The sequence below is a fragment of the Anolis sagrei genome, chromosome 6 (assembly GCF_037176765.1).
Source record: "Anolis sagrei isolate rAnoSag1 chromosome 6, rAnoSag1.mat, whole genome shotgun sequence".
Taxonomy (NCBI): Eukaryota; Metazoa; Chordata; class Lepidosauria; order Squamata; family Dactyloidae; genus Anolis; species Anolis sagrei.
The window spans coordinates 41,792,024-41,812,433 of NC_090026.1; the positions used below are offsets into that span (position 1 = coordinate 41,792,024).

Below are 20,410 nucleotides of genomic sequence, written 5' to 3' on the forward strand. Positions count from 1 at the left end.
GGGAACTTTCCAGTATATCTATTATATTTATATTTTCATAGTGTTACTCCGTGCTGGCATCTATATTGCATCTTCAAGCAGCCAGGCCACACTGTGAGATCATGATGATTGCAAAATTTTACCATGTAGACCAGTGGTTCTCAGTCTGGGGTCCCCAGATATTTTTGGCCTACAACTCCCAGAAATCCCAGCCAGTTTAGCAGCTGTTAGGATTTCTGGGAGTTGAAGGCCAAAAACATCTGGGGACCCCAGGTTGAGAACCACTGATGTAGACTGTGAACCAGCCTTTTCTTAAATCAGAGTCTTCAAACACTGGAGAATGGCTTTAGTCCCCCTGACAGCTCCTGCCTTGCTTCTGGCACTCCAAAACATGCAATTGTTCCTCCACATTGACGGTTTTCACTTCTGCAGATCTGATTATTCATGGATTTGATGAACATATTCTCTCTAGGAATCTCTAGAGAGATTCACAAGGTCACTAGCCTGGAGGAACTAGAAATTTCCGTAGAGAAATATATTCAGTTTCTGTAGAGTGGTGGTAAAAGACATAGAAGTCCTAATAGAACGAGATGGGCAAAATGTGCTCTCTCTCTCTCTCTCTCTCTCTCTCTCCCCGCAAAATTGCCCAGAGGGATGACTCAGGGAGTAAAATCTTGCTTTCTGATGGCTTATTGTACACAAATTTTGTTTCGTGTACAAAGTTATTACAAATAAATGTATTACTTGCCTCTCCTTGCAGCTCATGACAGGTTTAACAGGGTTAAAACAGAGTGATCAAATACAACACTATTACAATATATATAACACAATACACACCGTTAAAACTTTTCATCCTGAGCATTTTGGGTAAGGTAGAGTCAGCTTTACCTATCTTATTAAACCTGTTCATATTCTGTTTGCCCGATCTTTCTTTTTAAAATTAAATGCGTACGTTTAATTAAATTTCCACAACATCTACAATAACTACAATATCACAGAATAGAAACAAATCACATCCTAAAATGTTGCCTTTTCCTATCCACCTTCTCTCTCCAGCTGAGTAGTTGATTTTTACATCTGTCAATCCTCTTCTGAATAAATTATTCTCTACTCTGTTATTAATAATAGTCATACCTGTTGCATTTCAAGCGGAATTGAGTCTAGTCCCACAAAGACACAATAACTTTGCACAGTTGCAAAAGGAAAAACAGAAAACTTTACTCGTTTCAGCAGAGTCAAACATAAACTTGCAATGTTACATCAAAAACAAATCTTATGGTGTAACAAACTTACATAGTTCTTGTAAGCGTTGCAAGACCCAAAGAGCATGACTTCTTCTTCTTTCAAAGGAGAGATAGCAAGAAGCAGAAGCAAAAGCAGGAACATCAGCTCAAGTGTATCTTAGTACACACACACACACACAACCACACCCCACTGGGTGTGGTCCAAACTTAATTTCTCAACTAGTGAGAAATATTAGCTCCTCCACATTATGATCAGAAGTATGAGTTTTTATTTAACACATACAACCTTGGTATTGGTTTTCATTATACCATAACAAGGTATAGTCGTTTATCCAAAATCTCACTTGATCTGAGGATCATTCAAATTTGCTATTACTTTGGCACATATAGTTGATAAATGGTTTCCGTGGGATCATCCACAGTAAGTTGTAGAAGTAATGCAGTTTGACATCGCTTTCACTGCTGTGGCTCAGTTCCCTGGAATCCTGGGACTTGTAGTTTCACAAGGTCACTAGCCTTCTTTGCCATTGAGTGCTGGTATCTTCGCAAACTACAAATGCCATGGCGCCATGGCAGTGAAAGTGGTATCAAACTGCATCAACGTGGATGCAGCACATATAACCTTGAACAAATTTGCTTTCATTTCCTCTCTTTTAATATTTCAGACAAAGCTATTGGTGTTCTAGTTCACCAGTTCTGTATTGAGAAATTCTATCATTTTTCTCCATAGTTTGACTAGCTCCATCCTTGCAGCACACACCAGAAATACTATAAAATCTTTATTTTGCAGATTTGAAAAAGGAGATTATGTCTTTTAATAAGGAGATCATAGTCCTCTACAGTGGACCTTTTCTCCTATTATTAGGGACCTAGCAAAACCTTATTATCTTTTTTTCTTTTTAGAGCCTATTTTATTGTTTACTCCCATCCTAAATTAATCCCCCTTATTTGCTTCCTCATCGCCATTCAATCACTGAGATTTACACAGAGGGTGGAATAAGCCAAACAATTGTTCTGCACGACCAAGTGCAAGAGAGACTTTTTCACGAGTCTTACCTCTGGTTCTCAAAGATATATCCAACTTGGGTCCTCGATTGTAAGAGGCCTCTTTCTTAATTTCAACACCTCAGATTCAAATATCGAGCACGAAAAAAGGCTGCCTTCCTTGCTTTCTGTTGCAACAGAATGGGACTATCTTGGTGCCTCTGAATGCCTCTTGAAGGAAACTAGGGTTAAAGTAGCAAAGAAAACACCCACATGCAAACAAACCATCTAGTCACATGCAAACAAACCATTTAGTCACATTTACTAAATTCCACTCAAGGCTACACTTAAAATGTTGAAAGCCACTGTGTTCATAACATAAAGGACTTCACCACATTAAGCTGGGAAGTGTTTGAAAGAAGGGAGGAGAGGAGAGTTGTGTCTGACTCCATTTAGTAAAAATATGGAATAGCCCGATATACTAATTTGGTGTGATATTGAGCTTAGTCTGCTGTGCTGTCGGTATCAGGAATATTTATTTATTTATCTTAATTTTATACCACCTTTCTCAGCCCGAAGGTGACTCAGGGCGGTTTACAAATCACACAATTTGATGCCCCCCAACATAAAAAGCAATTAAAACAGTTAGCATAAATAACATCACACGAAACAATAAAAACCAATAAAAACATAGATGTATTGTCGAAGGCTTTCATGGCTGGAATCACTAGGTTCTTGTGGGTTTTTTCGGGCTATATGCCCATGTTCTAGAGGCATTTTCTCCTGGCGTTTCGCCTGCATCTGTGGCAAGCATCCTCAGAGGTAGTGAGGTCTGTTGGAATTAGGAAAATAGGTTTATATATCTGTGGAATGACTGGGGTGGGGCAAAGAGCTCTTCTCTGCTGGAGCTAGGTGTGAATGTTTCAGTTGACCACCTTCATTAGCATTTGAAGGCCTGGCTGAGCCTGGAGGAATCTTTTGTTGAGAGATGTTAAGATGTGCCTGGTTGTTTCCTCTCTGATGTTTTGCTGTTGTAATTTTAGAGTTTTTTTTAATACTGGTAGACAGATTTTGTGCATTTTCATGGTCTCCTCCTTTCTGTTGAAATTGTCCACATGCTTGTGGATTTCAATGGCTTCTCTGTGTAGTCTGACATGGTGGTTGTTGGTGTGGTCCAGCATTTCTGTGTTCTCAAATAATATGCTGTGTCCAGGCTGGTTCATCAGGTGGTCTGCTATGGCTGATTTCTCTGGTTGAAGTAGTCTGCAGTGCCTTTCATGTTGTTGGACTGTGACTCCCATCATCCAGGAAGGCATGGTGGTTGAGGACAATGAGAGTTGTGATTGACCCATCAGAAGTTATGGTCTTGTGTATGGGGCCTAAGTTCATGGTGTATCACAACGACATCATCACCTGAAGACAAACCCCCTTGGCAGCCTCTGGCCTTGGGAAGAACCAGGGAGCCTCCAGAGCCGGAGGGAGAGACCTTTCCTCCCAGAAGAGGAGCCAAGGGGGTCTCTGCCTGGGGCTCCAGGGGTCCCTGTGGCCCCTGAATCCACCCTGCAAGGCGAAGGGGCAGGAAAAGGGCAGGCGCACAGGGCCACTCTCCCTCCCTCCCAAGAGCATTTCCTGGCTGTGGGTTGTTTTCCTTTGAAAAGGTTCCATTCCTGCCCAGGTTCCAAGCCTGGAGGTGTTTACCTGGTTGCCATGGAGACTGAGGGTTCCAAAGGGCCAGGAGTCGGTTGGCCCTGCCATTGCCTTCCTGGGCGCCATCATGGGCAGAGGGCTCTCCAGGCAGGTCCGGCCGGAGCCGCCCCCCACAGATGCCCCTCCGACCCAGGCCCCTCCGCGCGCTCCCCTTGGGACGGCCCTGGTGACATGGCTCAGGGTAAGGGCCACGCTCCCTCGGGGAACCCTCCCCTCCCGCTCCCTTTGGGGCCCCGGGGCCAGCCCTGCTCTGGCAGGGAGGGCCCCCTTCATTGCCTCCCTCCACTTCTGCAGAATGCCTGGACAAGGCGCCCACATTTCCGCCACGTGGGCCCCGAAAACACAGAGGAGGTTCCTGTGGCTCTTCCAAGGTAAGCCCCTGGGGCCCCTTCCCCTCCCTCCCCCCCCCCAAGGGAAGCCCTGGCCCAAGAAAGGAGGGGTCCCCAGAGGAGGAAGAGGGCTGCTTGCTCCCTTTGGGTCCCAATTTAATTGTCAGGGAGTGCTTTTGGGGGTCCAAGCCCCAAGGGAGGGGTGGGAGGAGGGGATTGTGAGGGACACTTGCATGTGGGAGGTGATTGGCCAGTAAGGGAGAAGAGGGAGGGGCTCCTGGGAGGGGTATATGCAAAGTGTGATATGTGGGGATTGTGAGTTAATACAGTTTGCATGTGGGAGGTGATTGGCTGGGGAGGGAGAGAGACAGGAGGAAGGGACCCCTGGGAGGAGGGTATATGCAAATTGTGGCAAGAAGGGATTGTGAGTTTAAGGGAATTTGCATGTGGGAGGTGATTGGCCGGGGGAGGGAGAGGAGGGAGGGTTCCCTGAAAGAGAGGGGTTATATGCAAATCGTGGTAAATGGGTTCTCTGAGTTTAAGTGAATTTGCATGTGGGAGGTGATTGGCTGGTGGAGGGCAGAGGGAGGAGCCCTTGGGAGACGTATTTCAGCACATAATAGTCATCACCATGCAATAGTCACATCCCGCTTTTTGGCTCCCAAATTTAGCATTTTGGCTTTTTTCCCATAAGTTTGTATTGAGCACTAGCCATCCTCTGCCACACATTGCTGTGGCCCAGTCTGTGTATATGTGTTTTGTGTGTGTATATATATATTTGTGATGATCTGGATGAGGGCGAACAAATTGAAATTGAAATTCAGACAAGACAGAGGTCCTCCTGGTCAGTGGAAAGGCCAAATAGGGGTTCCAGCCTGCAGACACAGGTTAGCAGCTTGGGTGTGATCCTGGACTCATCGCTGAGCTTGGAACCCCAAGTTTCGGCGGTGACCAGAGGAGAATTTGCACAGTTAAAACTTGTGCGCCAGCTGCGCCCGTACCTTATGAAGTCTGACTTGGCCACGGTGGTCCACGCTCTTGTTACATCCCGAATAGATTACTGCAACATCCTCTACATGGGGTTGCCTTTGAAGACTGTTCGGAAGCTCCAAATGATCCAACGGGCGGTAGCCAGGTTACTAACAGGAGCGGTACACAGGGAGTACACTACTCCTCCGTTGCGTCAGCTCCATTGGCTGCCAATTTGCTACCGAGCACAATTCAAAGTGCTGGCTTTAGCCTATAACGCCCTAAATGATTCCGGCCCAGCTTACCTATTCAAACGTATCTCCTCCTATGAACCATCTAGGAGCGTAAGATCGTCTGGGGAAGCCCTGCTCTCGACCCCGCCTGCCTCACAAGCACGATTGGTGGAAACGAGGACAGGGCCTTCTCAATAGTGGCCCCCCAAATATGGAACCCCCTCCCCAGGGGTATTAGATCGCCCCTTCCCTCCTGACTTTCCGGAAAAAAGAACTGGTTCTTTGAGCAAGCTTTTGAGAATGCAGCGGAATAGATAACATGGAATTATGAATGATGAACACGGAATGGCCAGACGATGTTACTGGATAACGTTTGTAACAGGACGACACTGATGATTATATGTTTTAATAGTTTTTATATATGTTTTATATTGTCATGTTGATTGTTTTTAATTGCACTTTTATGAAGGGCTGGCATCGAATTATGCCAATATGTAACCTGCCTTGAGTTGCCGTATAACTGAGAAAGGCAGGCTATAAATATTGTAAATAAATAAATAATTATGTGTATATATGTGTGTTTGTGTATATATTTGGTCTTGTGCATGCATTGTAATTCATTTTGGGGCGGGGGGTTGGCTTTTAAAGTCTCTTCTACTGTGTTTTTCAGTGTTTTTATGAGTGATGGTCACTTGTTGGCCGGATAGGTGTATTGTGTCCAAATTTGGCGGCAATTTGTCCAGTTGTTTTTGAGTTATGTTAATCCCACAAACGAAGATTACATTTTTATTTATATAGACTAGCTGTTCCCTGCCACGCATTGCTGTGGCCCAGTCTGGTGATCTGGAAAATAAAGTAATGAGAAAGTGTTGGTTTCTAATATATGTAATTTCTTTCTGCTTTGGGTAAGCAGTATTTCTTGCTGTTTCTTTGTCAGTATTGATAATAGAGATTGTCTGGTTTGCCTACTCATGAACATTCAACGTATTATTGTCCTTCTTTAGGGGTCCCTTTCAAATCTATGATACTCTCTCTCTCTCTCTCTCTCTCTCTCTCTCTCTCTGTGTGTGTGTGTGTGTGTGTGTGTGTGTGAATCATATATATCTATCAATATCTACAGGGGGGTGGCTCTTGGTCAGGAGGGCTTTGATTACGTTTTCTTGCCCTGGTGAAGGGAGTTGGACTGGGTGACCTTAAGTATTTTCTGTTGGTCATGGGGGCTCTTTGTGGGAAGTTTGCCCCAATTCTCTCATTTGTGGGGTTCAGAATGCTCTTTCATTGTAAGTGAACTATACATCCCAGTAACTAAAACTTCCAAATGTCAAGGTTTATTTTCCCCAAACTCTGTCTATGTTCATATTTGAGCAAATGGAATATTTGTGCCAAGTTTAGTCCAGATCCATCATAATTTGAGTCCACAGTGCTCTCTGGATGTAGGTGAACCAGAACTCCCCAACTCAAGGTCAATGCCCACCAAACCCTTCTAGTGTTTTCTGTTGGTCATGTGAGTTCTGTGTGCCAAGTTTGGTTCAATTCCATTGTTGGTAGAGTTCAGAATGCTCTTTGGTTGTAGGTTAACTATAAATGCCAGCAACTACAACTCCCAAATGACAAAATCGATTTTTTTGAGTGATGGTCACTCCTTGGGTGAGTAAGTGTCTTGTGGTCAAATTTGGCGGCAATTTGGCCAGTGGTTTTTGAGTTATGCTAATCCCACAAACGGACATTACATTTTTATTTATATAGATTTTCAAGTTCCATTTTTTTCAAACAATAAGTAAAGAAGGTTCTGGGTTGTTGTAGGTTTTTCTGGGTTAATGGAAGGTTCTGTTCCATTTTCTGGGTGGGGGCCAAAAGGTGACACTAGACAGAGAAGGATAGTCTCTGGGTAGGAGGGTATTTGAAGAAGGAAAAGCATTTCCCCTTGTTTTTCTGTTATCCTCCCCCCCCCCCCCCCAATGTCGCCATCATGGAAATAGCCCTCATTGATGAAATGGGAAGTGGGGAGGGGTGATAACCAGTGAAAACAGGGGGAAATGGTTTTCCTCCTTCAACTCCCCCAACCCCTAAAATGGACTATCCCTCTCTGTCTAGGCCCTCTTTTGCCCTCCGTCCCCGTGTAATGGAGGTAAAAGGTAAAGGTTTTCCCCTGACATTAAGTCCAGTCGTGTCTGACTCTGGGGATTGGTGCTCATCTCCATTTCTAAGACGAAGGGCCGACGTTGTCCGTAGACACCTCCAAGGTCATGTGGCTGGCATGACTGCTTGGAGCGTCATTAACTTCCCGCCAGAGCAGTACCTACTGATCTACTCACATTTGCATGTTTTCGAACGGCTAGGTTGGCAGAAGCTGGTGCTAACAGTGGGAGCTCACGCTGCTCCCAGGATTCAAACCTGCGACCTTTTGGTCAGCAAATTCAGCAGCTCAGCGCTTTAACTCACTGCGCCACTGGGGGCTCCGCCCAGGTAATGGAACAGTACTGAAAAGAGAAACAAACAAAAGGGGGGGGATGAGTGGAGTTCTTGTTAGGGTTATTATTTAATGTGTTATCAAAGGCTTTCATGGCTTGAATCGTTGGGTTGCTGTGAGTTTTCCGGGCTGTATGGCCATGTCCCAGAAACATTCTCTCCTGACGTTTCACCCACATTTATGGCAGGCACCCTCAGAGGTTGAGAGGTCTGCTGGAAACTAGGCAAGTGAGGTTTATATATCTCTGCAATGTCCAGGGTGGGAGAAAGAACTCTTGTCTGCTTGTGGCAAATCTGAATGTTGATATTGGCCACCTGCATTAGCATTGAATGACCTTGCAGCTACAAAGTCTGGCTGCTTCTTGCCAGGAAAATCCTTTGTTGGGAGGTGTTAGTTGGACCTGATGATTTTCTTTATTTACTGTCCTGGTTTTAGTGTTTTTCAATACTGGTAGCCAGATTTTGTTCATTTTCACGGTTTCCCCCTTTCTGTTGAAATTGTCCACATGCTTGGAGATTTCAGTGGCTTCTCTGTGTAGTCTGAATGGTGGTTGTTAGAGTGGTCCAGCATTTCTGTGTTCTCAAATAATAGGCTGTGTCCAGGGACCTCATCACACTAGAGAATGAATCCACTTTGAATCCTGTTGCTGCCCCTTGCAGAATTCTGGGGTTGGTCATTTAGGGAGGGGCCGGATTTAAAGTGGGTTCATTCTCTAGTGCAGTTGTCCTCAACCTTTCTTTGGTGTTTATTAATTGACCCCCAACCATAAAATTATTTTTGTTGCTACTTCATAACTGTAATTTTGCTGCTGTTATGAATTGTAATGTAAATATCTGATGTGCAGGATGTATTTTCATTCACCGGACCAAATTTGGCACAATTACCCAATACGCCCAAATCTGAATACTAGTGGGGTTGTGGGGGACTGATTTTGTCATTTGGGGGTTGTAGTTGCTGGGATTATAGTTCACCTAAAATGAAAGAGAATTCTGAACTCCGCCAGTGATGGAACTGAACCAAACTTGGAACACAGAACTCCCATGACCAACAGGAAATACTGGAAGAGTTCGGTGGTTCCTCAGGGGCTCTGCTATGGCAGACTTCTCTAGTTGAATTAGTCTGCAGTGCCTTTCATGTTCCTTGATTCATGCCTGGGCAAGGCTGCGTTTGGTGGTCCCACGGCTGCATAGTATATGGTAGACTCCTGCAGAAGTGAGAGGGTCCCTCTTGTCCTTTGCTGAATGTAGCATTTGTTGGATTTTCTTTGTGGGTCTGTCGATAGTTTGTAGGTTGTGTTTGTTCATCACCTTCCCTGTGCGGCCAGTGATTCCCTTGATATATGGCAAGATCACTTTTCCCCTGGGTGGATCTTGGTCTTTACTCGCGTGGCTTGTTGGTGTTGTAGCTCTTCTGATCTCTGTGGTGGAGTAGCGATTGGCCTGTAGAGCCCAGTTTAGGTGGTTCCGTTCATGTTGAAGGTGGTGCTATTTGCAGATTTTTGCACGGCCAGTCAGGGCTTTAATGGAGCTTCTTTTTTGACTTGGGTGATGGTTGGAGCTTTTACAGTATGTAGGGATCTATCCGTGTGTGTATGTTTTTTGTAAACCGTGTGTCTCAATTGTTGATTGGGTTTGCAGAGGACTTGTACATCTAGAAATGGCAGTTTTCCTTCATTTTCTTTTTCCATGGTGAATTGGATGTTTGTGTGGATGCTATTTAGGTCGTCCAGGAACTTGTTTAGTTCTTCCTCCTCCATGGCTCCAAATGGTGAAGGTGTCATCCACATATCTGAACTTTTTGTGGCTGTTTCCAGGGCTTGTTTTTCCAAGTGTTCCATGTAGAATTTTTCTGTGACTGGGATGAGAGGTCTCCCCATGGATAATCCATCTTTCTGTTAATAGAATTCATTGTCTCACTGGAAGTAGCTATGTTTCTATGAACAGAAAAACTGGTCTGCGATGGTTAAGGCCCAGGGGATCGAGGGAGGGCTTTTTCAGCAGAGTTTAAGTTGTGTATGTACCGAATTTCCCCAGAAAGATGACTGGGTCTGATATTATTGTTTGCTCCAAAAGACACATTAGACATTTGCAGGAGGTGTCTTGTTTTATCATGCAAAAAAATCTACCCTTGTTCAAATCTAGTCATTTCATCTTCTGTTACATTGTCATAATATAATGTCAATATTATTATTTATAAATATTGAATTCTATATTAAAATTAATATTTTAGCATACAATATGTCTTTCTTATATTGTAGTTGATGTATTACTAGAAAATGCCTCAATCTGGCTGACGATCTTAACTGGGATTTATTATGGGGGTAGTTCTTATTTACAAGGATCATGAAATATCATACTAGGGCTTATTTTATGGTTATGTTTTATTATATATAGCTTTTGGGCGATGCTGAAATGAGTGTGAGTCTTAAAACTGATGGCATCTTAGAATGTTTTATGTGAGAGAGGCCTGTAGTTTGGGCCAGTGATTCCCAAGCCTTTCCAGTCATGGATCCCCCCCCCCCTTTTTTTTGTGTGTGTCAGGAGCAACTTAAGAAACTGCAAATCACTTCTGGTTTGAGAGAATTGTCCATCTGCAAGGATGTTGCCCAGGGGACACCCAGATGTTTTGATGTTTTACGATCCTTGTGGGAGGCTTATCTCATGTCCCCACATGAGGAGCTCTAGCTGACAGAGGGAGCTCATCCGTCCTGTCCCCAGATTCGAACGTCTGACCTGTCGGTCTTCAGTCCTGCTGGCGCAAAGGTTTAACCCATTTGTGCCACCGGGAGCTTCTGTGGAACCCTTTAGAAGACATTTATTTCCTGCAGAACCCTAACTCTTGCTGTATTTTTTAAACCAAGCATTGGGATTCCACAAAGTTCTTCCTTTTTTCTATTCCTATTGCCTGAGTTTTTTGTATAAGTCAATAGGTTTGGACATGAAGATAAAACATTTAAAATATAACCACAAACCATCGTTTTAGTTTTGAAAGGCTTGATGCCTGAGAGCTGAGGACATAAATCAAGGGTGGGATTCTACTTCCAAACCATGTTTGGTGGAAGCATAAGCAAAAAAAAAAAAAGATTTGGAGATCACCTGATTTTCCCCTTCCTCCTCATTAGAGAGAATCCAATATTGAGTTGTGTGTAGATTGATTTTAAAATCCCTTTCAAATATGATTTTTTGTGGCACCCCTATGGTTCCATGCAACAGTTTGGGAGCCAGTGTGAGTCTAGGTATTAAGAGCCTGTGGGAGGGGCTTAGCAGTGGGAGGGGCAGGAGGGAGGGGCCTCAGGGAGGGAGGGGTCTCTATGCAGATTAGGTTGCAGAGGTGGGTTGTGAGGGGAGAGGAAATTTGCTTGTGGGTGTTGATTGACTGGTGGAGGAGATAGTGGGAGGGGCCCTTAGAATGGAGTGGTTTCTATGCAGAGTGGGAATTTGCATATAGGCACTCATTGGCTGAGCTGAGTGTGAGTGTGGAAAGGGCCAGCCAGTCACCAGCCACACGCAAATCCTCATCCCAATCCCAAACCCCTGCCACTCAGCCTGCATGCAGACCCCGTTGCTAGCACTCTCCCTCCCCCTCCCTCTCTCCCAGTGGCAGCCAGTTCCAAGGGTCAATCCCTTGCTAGAGTCCCTTGGAGAAGAGGGATGCCCTCATCGTGCCCTGTGGACTTCCTGGGCCATCAGCCTGGTCCCTGTTGGAGGGAGGGGACGGGGGGCTTGCAGGACAGCTGGAGGAGGTGGGCTGCCCCAGTCTCTCACACTTTGCGGCTTTCTCTTGCCCCTTTCAGCTCTTCAGAGCCACAAGGAACCTGCACGGAGGAGCCCTCTCTCCGGACATGCTTCATCCAAGTACTGCCAGCATTTGAGGTAAGGAAGGCGGCCTCTTAGAAATACAGGTAGTCCCCAAGTTACAAACAAGATAGGTTCAGTAGATGTGGGGCCATTTTTAAGGTTGTACTCCTATCTATCTATCTATCTATCTATCTATCTAAACAAAACAATTTTTATTGATCAGTCGATTCATCAAAACACACGATGTAAACACAGCATACAGTATACATCTAGTCTGAGTAAAAATATAAATATACAAGTACAGAGGGAAAAAGTGTGGGTGGCCGACTTGTAACCAAATATACCTTAAGTTTATACATCAAATGTCCTCATCCCCCTTATACTGTGTACTAATTTGATCAATATATTTCTTTTAGCCGTATATACTCGAGTATAAGCCGACCCGAATATAAGCCGAGGCACCTAATTTTATCCCAAAAAAAGGGAAAACTTATTGACTCGAGTATAAGCCGAGGGTGGGAAATGCAGCCGCTACTGGTAAATTTCAAAATAAAAAATAGATACATTATTATTAAAATTACATTAACTGAGACATCAGCAGGTTAAATGGTTTTGAATATTTGCCATATTTCAAAGTAAAACAGTAAACAAGCCATGTAGATGGAAAAGGGGGGGGGGGGGGAGGTCAACAAAAGCAATATGGTATCAACAGTAACTTTATAATAATGGGGACTCAGGCTGGCTTCCAACATAGTAATAGGCAAACATTAAATGCCTATATAAACAAAAAAACTATAAAAATTTAAACAAAAGGCAATACTAAACATGGTAGAATGAGTTAAAATAAACAGTTGCATTAATTATCATTAAAAGCAATTAAAAAACCATCCGAGGTAAAAGGTCATATCAGTTCCCTTTTGCCTTCTCGCAGGTTCCTATTGATGCAGCCTAGAATGGCACTGGCCTTTTCAGCTGCAGCATCACACTATTGTCTCATGTTCAGTTCGCAGTTCCAGAATCCTAGAGTTGGAAGGGAGCTCTAAAGGCCATCTAGTCCAACCTCCTACATTCTGCCTTCATGCAGGGAAGGCACAATCAAAGCACCCCCAACAGAGGGCCATTCATCCTTAATATTAATATTAATAATGATAGTAATAATAGAGTTGGAAGGGAGCTCTAAAGGCCATCTAGTCCAACCCCCTTCATTCTGCCTTCATGTAGGGAAAGCACAATAAAGCACTCCCAACAGATGGCTATCCAGTCTTAATATTAATATAAATAAAAATAATAGATTTGGAAGGGAGCTCTAAAGGCTATCTAATCCAACCTCCTTCATGGAGCAAAAGCACGATCTTAGTAGGACACTTCCTGGTCTCAGAAAGAAGGCAGGCGGGCAGGCAGTAAGGCCGAGTGAAAGCTGAATGGAGCTGGCTATGGAGGCCTGTGCTGGCTGCGGAGGCCAGTGCAGGCCTTTGCAGCCAGCGCAGGCTTCCGCAGGCCTCCACAGCCACAGAAGTCAGGCAGACAGGCAGGCTGCTGCAAGCGGAGGTCCTCCTCTGCGGCGTCGGCTGCATCCTCCTCTCACTGCGCACGCCTCTGCAGGAGCGAGCGGAGGACACAGCCGACGGAGCAGAGAAGGACCTCCACTTGCAGCAGCTTGCCTGCCTCCTTGCCTTCTGTGTCTGCGAAGACCTGTGGAAGCCTGCGCTGGCTGCGAAGGCCTGCGCTGGTTTCTGCTGCCCTCCGCAACCAGCTCCACGCGACCTCACTTTTGGCGAGGCCAAATGGCTGGCAAGTGCACCTGCTGCCACCGCCCCTTCCGACGAGGCTGCCTCCTTCCTTACAAATGGAGGCCCAAGGTAGCCTCGCCGGAAGCGGTGGTGGGTGCGCTTGCCAGCCTCTTCTCTGGCCCGAGGCTGAAAAAGGAAGTGCAAGGCTCGCCTGCGGGCTCCGCTGCCCCTGATTCAAATATAAGCCGAAGGGGATTTTTGAGCCCAAAAATAGGGCTGAAAAACTCGGCTTATATTCGAATATATACGGTACTCCTTTTAGATGCTTTATACAAATAAAGGGCAACTTTTGTTGTTAAAACAGGGTTATAACCAGCTAGTATAAATGTGGTTTTGGCCGTTGCATCCCAGCTCATTTTATGACAAACGAAAGGCCATAAATGTTGTTTCCTTTCTTTTTCATACAAGCAGTAGTTATGTAATATGTGGTTCAGATTGTCAACCGGCATTGGTGGTGCCACAGACACAGAGTCTTTCTTTGGGTAGGATATGATTGATAGAATGAAATAAAATGCAAAGATACAGAATGGGGGACGCATGTGAAAAAGATCTTTAGGTCCTCATGGACAACAAGTTAAACATAAGCCAACAATGGGATGCGGCGACAAAAAGAGCTGGACATGTTTAGCCTGAAGAAGAGAAGGCTGAGAGGAGACATGATAGCCATGTATAAATATGTGAGAGGAAGTCATAGGGAGGAGGGAGCGAACTTGTTTTCTACTGTCCTGGAGACTAGGATGCGGAACAGAGGCTTCAAACTACAAGAAAGGAGATTCTACCTGAACATTAGGAAGAACTTCCTGACTGTGAGAGCTGTTCAGCAGTGGAACCCTCTGCCCCGGAGTGTGGTGGAGGCTCCTTCTTTGGAGGCTTTTAAACAGAGGCTGGATGGCCATCTGTTGGGGGTGCTTTGAATGCAATTGTCCTGCTTCTTGGAAGGGGGTTGGACTGGATGGCCCACGAGGTCTCTTCCAACTCTATGATTCTATTGGATTTTAACTATGTTTTGACTTCTGTATTGTATGTTTTATATGCTGTAAGTCGCCTTGGGCCCACTTGCGGAAAAAGACCGGGTAGAAACATCTTAAATAAATAGATAAATAAATAATTACATGGCCGATTCATGAAATTAAAAAAATCATATGAAAAAGTGACCAAAAGGAACATCAGAGATTTAAAAGGTGGGCCAATATTAACAAAATGGGTTTCAACCGGGAGAACTGTAGGGTACTAGACTTGGGCAATGAAGATTTTTTTTTTTGTCGTGTCAGGAGCGACCTGAGAAATTGCAAGTCGCTTCTGGTGTGAAAGAATTGGCTGTCTGCAAGGACGTTGCCCAGGGGATGCCTGGATGATTTGATGTTTTATCATCCTTGTGGGAGGCTTCTCTCGTGTCCCCGGATGAGGAGCTGGAGCTGATAGAGGGAACTCATCCGCCTCTCCCCGGATTCGAACCTGTGGCCTGTTGGTCTTCAGTCCTGCCGGCACAGCGGTTTAACCCACTGCGGCACCGGGGACTCCAGCAATAAAGATGAAATGCCTAGATATGGGATGGGTGACCTCTGACTTGACCACAGTCCATATGAAACGGAATTAGTTGTCTTAATTGACCGCAGACTGAACCTGAGTCAAGAGTCTATTGCAGCAGCTTTCCAAGTCCACGCTGTTCTAGGCTGCATCAATGGAAACCCAGGGTTGAGATGGAGGGACGTCCTAGTCCCACTCCCTTCTGCTTTGGTCAGACCTCTTCACCTGGAATAACTCTGTGTCTAGTTCTGGGTAAAGCCATTGAAGAAGTGGGTTGCTTTGAGTTTTCCGGACTGTATGTCCATGTTCCAGAAGCATTTTCTCCTGACGTTTTGCCCATATCTATGGCAAGCATCCTCGGGAAATCCTTTGTTGGGAGGTGCTTAGATGGCTCTGATTGTTTCCTGTCTGTTTGAGGCAAGCGTGAATGTTGAAAATGATCACCTCGATTAGCATTGAATAACCTTGCAGTTCAAGGCTTGGCTGTTTCCTGCCTGGGGGAATCCTTTGTTGGGAGGTGCTTAGCTGGCTCTGATTGTTTCCTGTCTGGAATTCCCCTGTCTTTTGAGTGTTGTTCTTTACTTACTGTCCTGATTTTACAGTTTTTTAAATACTGGTAGCCAGGTTTTGTTCATTTTCATGGTTCCCTCCTTTCTGTTGAAATTGCCCACATGGTTGCAGATTTCAATGGCTTCTCTGTGTAGTCTGACATGGTGGTTGTGAGAGTGGTCCAGCATTTCTGTGTTCTCAAATAATATGCTGTGTCCAGGTTGGTTCATCAGGTGTTCTGCTGACGTCTTGGGCTGAATGAGTCTGCAGTGCCTTTCATGTTCCTTGATTTGTGTCTGGGCAAGGCTGCGTTTGGTGGTCTCTATGTAGACTTGTCCACAGCTGCATGGTATACGGCAGCTCCTGCAGAGGTGAGAGGATCTCTCTTATCCTTTGCTGAACGTAGCATTTGTTGGATTTTCTTAGTGGGTCTAGAGATAGTAGGCTTGGGCGGTTTCGTTCGTTACTTTCGTAATTCATTATTAATTCATATTTCAATTAGCTTACGATCCAATATTGAGCCATGCAGGACTACTGTGAGGAGTAATTAAAAATCGAAACAATTTTTCCAATTTATTTCGTAATGTTTCGTAATTGTTTCATAATTGGTTCAAAATTGTTTTGAAATAGTTTCGTAATTGTTTCATAATTATTTCCGTATGTCTGGTGTAAGTTTTATAGTTGTTGTTTGTTTTATCAATGATAAAAAATAAATTATCACCCCAACAGTCAACAACAGAGGGAGAGGGAAGCTTCAGAAGTTCCCCCTGTCCCATTTGGAGGGTTTTTTAACATATTGCGCAATCGCGTCCGCCATTAACGAATCGATTCGTAATTTTACGAAATTTCGTATATTTTGAACTTTTTTAAAGGAAAATTTCGGAATTCTTTAAAAAAACGAAACACAAGGGCCTCCCTAAAAACGAAACGAGTTTTAAACCAAATTTTTTCGTTGTTACCCAAGCCTAATAGATAGATTGTAGGTTGTGTTTGTTCATCAGCTTCTTTCTCTGTGGTCAGTGGTTCCCTTGATGTATGGTAAGAACACGTTTCCTCCGGGTGGACCTTTGTCTTTACTCTCGTGCCTCGTTCTCGGTCTTGCAGCTCTTCTGATGTCAGTGGTGAAGTAGCCATAGGCCCGTTGAGCCCAGTTTAGATGGTTCAATTCACCTTGGAGGAGGTGGGGTTTGCAGATTCTTTTTGCATGCTCTGCCAGGGCTTTAATTGTGCTTCTTTTCTGACTTGGGTAAAAGAAGATGGCCACCATTTCCCCTTGGGGTCCTCCATCTCGTTCGCTCCTTGTCTCTCACAGAAGCTAGGCCAAGGCAGTGGTCGGTATCTAAGAAAGTAGGGCTATTCTGGGTTGTTGTAGGTTTTTTCGGGCTATATGGTCATGTTCTAGAGGCATTATCTCCTGAAGTTTCGCCTGCATCTATGGCAAGCATCCTCAGAGGTAATGAGGTCTGTTGGAACTAGGAAAATGGGTTTATATATCTGTGGAATGACCAGGGTGGGACAAAGAACTCTTGTCTGTTGAAGCTAGGTGTGAATGTTTCAACTGACAACCTTGATTAGCATTTGATGGCCTGGCAGTGCCTGGGAGAATGTTTTGTTGAGAGGTGATTAGATGTCCTTGATTGTTTCCTCTCTGTTGTTTTGCTGTTGTAATTTTAGAGTTTTTTAATACACGTAGCCAGATTTTGTCCATTTTCATGGTTTCCTCCTTTCTGTTGAAATTGTCCACATGCTTGAGGATTTCAGTGGCTTCTCTGAGTAGTCTGACATGGTGGTTGCTACAGTGGTCCAGCATGTCTGTGTTCTCAAATAATATGCTGTGTCCAGGTTGGTTCATCAGGTGCTCTGCTATGGCTGACTTCTCTGGTTGAAGTAGTCTGCAGTGCCTTTTATGTTCCTTGATTCGTGTCCGGGCAATGCTGCGTTTGGTGGTCCCTATGTAGACTTGTCCACAGCTGCATGGTATACGGTAGACTCCTGCAGAAGTGAGAGGATCCCTTTTGTCCATTGCCGAACGTAGCATTTGTTGGATTTTCTTGGTGGGTCTGTATATTGTGTTTCCTCATCAGCTTCCCAATGCGGTCAGTGGTTCCCTTGATGTATTGCAAGAACACTTTTCCTCTGGGTGAATCTTTGTCTTTACTCTCGTAGCTTGTTCTCGGTCTTGCAGCTCTTCTGATGTCTGAGGTGTAGTATCCATTGGCCTGTAGAGCCCAGTTTAGGTGGTTCAGTTCATCTTGGAGGAGGTGGGGTTCACAGATTCTTTTTGCACAGTCTGCCAAGGCTTTAATGGTGCTTCTTTTTTGACTTGGGTGATGGTTGGAGTTTTTATGTAGATATCGATCTCTCTGTGTGTGGGGTTTCTGTAAACGGTGTGACCCAATTGTTGATCCGGTTTGCGGATGACTAGGACATCTAGAAAAGGCAGTTTTTCTTCATTTTCTTTTTCCATGGTGAATTAGATGTTTGGGTGGATGCTGTTAAGACGGTCCAGGAACCTGTTTAGTTCTTCTTCTCCATGGCTCCAAATGGTGAAAGTGTCATCCACATGTCTGAACCATATTGTGGGCTTTTTTGTTGCTGTTTCCAGGGCTTGTTTTTCAAAGTGTTCCATGTAGAAATTAGCTATGACCGGGTTGAGGAGGCTCCCCATAGCTACTCCATCTTTTTGTTCGTAGAATTCATTGTCCCACTGAAAGTAGCTGGTGGTGAGGCAATGGTGAAACAGAGCTGTGATGTCTTCTGGGAACTTCTGGTTGATTGGTGCCATGGTGTCTGCTACCAGGACCATGGTAAATAGAGACACCACATCAAAGCTGATCAGTTTATCGTTGGTATTTTGCTTGAGATTGCTGATTTTTTCTATGAAGTGGGCTGAGTCCTTGATGTAGAGTGTAGTGAGCCCAATATGGCTTTGTAACTGTGCTACAAGAAGTTTTGCTAAGTCGTATGTGGGGGATCCAATGGCACTCACGATGGGTCTGAGTGGGGTGGAGTCCTCGTGGATCTTTGGGAGTCCATAAAGCCTAGGTGGAAGGGCTTCCGATTTACATAGCCGTTGTCGTATGCCGAAGTTTATTGAGGAGTTGGAAGCTTTTAAGCAGAGGCTGGATGGCCATCTGTCAGGGGTGATTTGAATGCAATATTCCTGCTTCTTGGCAGGGGTTTGGACTGGATGGCCCATGAAGTCTCTTCTAACTCTTTGATTCTTTGATTCTATGTTGATTTTTCTGGTTATTTTGGAAGTTGGGTCTTGTTTAAGTTTTCTGTATATAGTAGGATCCAAGAGTTTTCTGATCTTCTCCTTGTATTGTTCTGTATAGCATTCCCCTTGTCTACTGGGAGAATGATGTTATCAGGATCTGAGTTGAGGTCTCTGATGGCTTGTCTTTCCTCCCTTGTTATGTTACTGGAGGGAAGTTTTGCCTTTTTCAGGATCCTTGCTGTTTCCCCTCTTGCTTCTTCCTCAGGGAGGCGATAAATTGCTGATTCGACATTGGCAATGATGTTTTTTACTGGGATACTGGTGGCAGTTACAGCAAAATTTCCACCTTTCGCTAGTATGGATACTTGGTCTTCAGAGAATTGTCTGTCTGTCAGGTTGATAATGGTGCGCGATGTATCCACTTCTGGTTTCGGGTGTTGCTTTTGGCGTTTGTGGAATTTTTGTTTTTGTCTGTTGGTGTGGACAACCATGTTTTTCTCCATTTTTCTGTAAGTGAGGTTATCTATTTTGTCCCAGTCCTGAGAATTCATCTTCTGGCGGATGTTGATATGGAGGTGCAACAGTTCCTTATCTATGTTTGCAAGTTCTTTGCGGATGGTGTGAATTCTCTCTCGTAAGAGGTTGCATTCCAGGCGGTCATATATCCGGTGAGCCTGTGGTGTTTTGAAAGTCCTTTCAGAATTAAAGCAGCCTTGAGACAAACCTATCATGAGGTTTTCTTGGCCAGATTTGTTCAGAGGAGATTGTTTTTGCCTTCCTCTGCGACCAAGAAAGTGGATTTTGATGGGAAAGTGGAGATTCAAATCCTGGCATCTACGATTGCGGTCCAAAGCTCAGACCACTGTAGCACACTGGCCAAAATGTACAGGGCTTGTCTGGGATATGAATATGGGACATCATGCTCCTACATACAGTATTAAGTCCCAATATTAATCAGAGGTATTTGCAAATAAGACTGAGAAAGATTCCTGCATTCTACTAACTAGCAGCTTCCTATAGAACCAAGAGAAATACTGAAGATGTCGAGTAATGGCCCTGATGCATTGCTGTTAAGAACTTAGGGCTATTCCGTTGTGGTCCCCAGGTGGGCCTTCTCTGAAGAGGGGTGGGAATCCTGGAGCCCCCAGGAGTTGTTTGACTGCAAATCCCAGCAGAAAGATTGTGGCAGAAGGAAAAGCCCTTCTTCAGTAAAGTCTTGAGACCCCCTTCCTTTCTCTGCAGTTTCTGGGGAGAGAGGACCTCCCCTTGGAGTCTAGCAGCCTGGTGGCCATCTGCGAGACTTCAGAGAGGTACCTCCTGTCCATGTTCTCGGGGAGAGGGCATGCTGGGGTCTGGGGGGTTGGGGCCCGGATATCTGGAGGGGGCCCTCCCAGGATGTTGCCTTCCTCCCATGGGCTGGCAAGATCCTTGGGATGGGGCTTGCCTCTCTTGGGGGGAATAGAAGGGAGAAGCTGAGTTCCTCTTCTGCCCCTTGCCTTTCTAGCAGCTTCATATCGGAGAGAATCCCAACTCCTCCACAGAAAGAACTATCCAGGGAGTTGGTGAGTGAAAAAAAGAGGCTGGAAAGGGGGGGATTGCCTCTCTTCGTCCT

The 20,410-nt window shown here is 44.8% G+C and overlaps 1 protein-coding gene and 1 long non-coding RNA gene across 2 annotated transcripts in view; both read left to right on the plus strand.

Annotated features, from left to right (window-relative positions):
- Positions 1-20,410, plus strand: part of LOC137097436 (uncharacterized) — a 65,210-nt gene that overhangs the window by 41,961 nt on the left and 2,839 nt on the right. The gene's annotated exons all lie outside the window — the stretch shown is intronic.
- Positions 11,735-20,354, plus strand: LOC137097267 (uncharacterized). The gene is made up of 3 exons (XR_010910099.1): positions 11,735-11,787; positions 20,041-20,108; positions 20,303-20,354. It is a non-coding gene; the product is annotated as an uncharacterized lncRNA (long non-coding RNA).